The sequence below is a fragment of the Tamandua tetradactyla genome, chromosome 10 (assembly GCF_023851605.1).
Source record: "Tamandua tetradactyla isolate mTamTet1 chromosome 10, mTamTet1.pri, whole genome shotgun sequence".
In the NCBI taxonomy this organism is placed as follows: domain Eukaryota; kingdom Metazoa; phylum Chordata; class Mammalia; order Pilosa; family Myrmecophagidae; genus Tamandua; species Tamandua tetradactyla.
This window is the reverse complement of record NC_135336.1, coordinates 68,096,122-68,098,471: the sequence shown is the minus strand read 5'-3', so window position 1 is coordinate 68,098,471 and position 2,350 is coordinate 68,096,122. Positions and strand designations below refer to the sequence as shown.

Genomic DNA, 2,350 nt, shown 5'->3' with positions numbered 1-2,350 from the left:
AATATGTTTAAAGAAGGAGCTTTACTCCAAAGTTGGATAAGTGAAGGTAGAATTCGAGTGTGATAAAGAACAGTAAGAGGTAGAGGAGCGGTGGCAACTTTAAAGCCTTTATGATTTCTTTAACATTGCCAGGAAGCACATAAAAGGAATCCAGACCTGACTAGATACCATTATAAAAATAATTGTGTCTTCCCTGGGGTGAATTATGTCTTTTATACATGGAAAACATTTTGGTGGACACAAAGGGCAAGGAAATAAAATTAATTTTAATTTCAAATGCTCTGTGAAACTATGCATTTTTTTTTCAATGACAAAGTTAAGTCTCCTGAGTTTAAGGAGCCAGTGAAGCATATAGTTGCATAAGAAAATGTTGATTATTCTCTTTCAAGTAGGTCCCTTAATGCGTGTTATACTCTTTATAGTGACAGCCATTGCTGTACACTGAGCTCCATAAAGATAGCGTGGGACAAGTGCAAGCTAGGTAGGTGCTGGGAAACTCTGACTCGTGGATGGAAAACAACCAGATATGGGCAAAGGAGACCCTAAGAAGCTGAGCAGCAAAATGTCATCACATGCATTCTTTGTGCAAACTTGTCTGAAGGAGACGAGAAGGAGCACCCAGACACTTTAGTTGACTTTTCAGAGTTTTCAAAGAAGTGTTCAGAGAGGGGGAGGACCATGTCTGCTAAGGAGAAGGGAAAATTTGAAGTTGTGGCCAATGCAGACAGGCCTGTTATGAAGGAGAAATGAAAACCTATAACCATCTTAAAGGGGAAACAGAAAAGGAGTTCAAGGGTCCCAGTGCACCCAAGCAGGCTCCTTCAACCTTTTCTTAGTTTTGTTCCGAGTATCGCTCAAGAATCAAAGGCAAACTTCCCATACTAGCCTATCCATTGGCAATGTTGCAAAGAAACTGGGAGAGATGTGGAATAATGCTGCTGCAGATGACATGCAGCCTTATGAAAAGAAGGCTGCTAAATTGAAGGAGAAATATAAAAAGGACACTATTGCATACTGGACAAAAGGAAAGCCTGATTTGACACAAAGGAGTCATCAAGGTTGATAAAAGCAAGAAAAAGGAGGAGGACGAAGATGAAGAAGAGGAAGAAGATGAGATGGAGGAAGATGAAGAAGATGAAGGAGGAGGAGGAGAAGGGGGAGAAGGTAAAGGGGGAGGAGGAAGAGAAGGAGGAGAGGGAGAAGGAGAAGGAGAAGGAGAAGTTGATTCTACCATAGTTTATTTTTTCCTTGTCTATAAAGCACTTAACCCCACAGCTCACTCCTGCTAAGGACAAAAATTGAAATGTAAGGCTCCATAAGATTTGTTTTTAAATTGTACAATGTCTTTTTTTCTTTGAATAGTTAGCACACTTTAGATAGCACTGTGCTGGTGGTGTTTTCAACAGCCACTAACTTTGCCTGGTACAGTGTGGGGGTTGTAAACCAGCATGGAAAATTACAGCAGGTTCTTGCTGAGGCACGGCACAAATTAGTTATATATGGGGCTGGTAGTTTTTTTCATCTTCAGTTGTCTCTGATACAGTTTATCTGAAATAATGGTCATTCTGTCAATGAATATCACTCTGTAATTGCAAAAAGTAAGCCACAGCTGTTTTATTGACATTTTGAATGTTTCTAAGTAAATACAACTTTTTATTATAAAAATCTGAATAGAAACTGTACTAAGACAAATAAAAAACAGTCACCGAATTAACATAAGGTTGCTATTTTATTTGGTAAATTTCCCAGAGGGAAATTTAAAATATTATGACTTGATGCTTTTAAAGAGACATTCTTTAGGAAAAGACTTGGGAAGACAGAGAACCTGATTTTGTCAATTAATAATCTGTGTGACCTTGAGCAACTAATTCAACCTTTTGAAACAAAGGCTACATTCTAAAAAAAATGAGAAGATTGTACTATACAGATCTTTCTAGCAACAGTATTCTCAAGTTAACCAACACTAATTTCTTTTCAGTTTGTTTTGGGAGCCAGATAAATTCTGCAAAGACTGAACGGCAGAGTTATAATGACTGGGTTAGTTAACTATTGCTGTGCAACAAATTACCTCAACACTTGAGAGTTTCAAACAATGAAGATTTATTATCTTTTACAGTTTCTGAGGTTCAAGAATCTGGAAATGGCTTAGCTGGCTGTTTCTGACTTAAGATCTCTCATGAGGTTGCAGTTAAGCAACCCCCAGCCTGAGCTGGAGGCATCTGAAAGCTCCACTGGGGCTGGAGGATCCACTTCCAAGTTCATTTACATGGTTGTTGTCTTCAGTCTCTTGTTGAGTGTTGGCCAGAGGCTTCAGTTCCTCCCGGCATAGATCTCTCCCCAGGGCTGCTCA

General features: G+C 39.1%; 1 pseudogene; it reads left to right on the top strand.

The window, feature by feature from the left end:
* Positions 1-526: 526 nt before the first annotated feature.
* Positions 527-1,289, top strand: LOC143647691 (high mobility group protein B1 pseudogene; annotated as a pseudogene).
* The last annotated feature ends 1,061 nt before the right edge of the window (positions 1,290-2,350 follow it).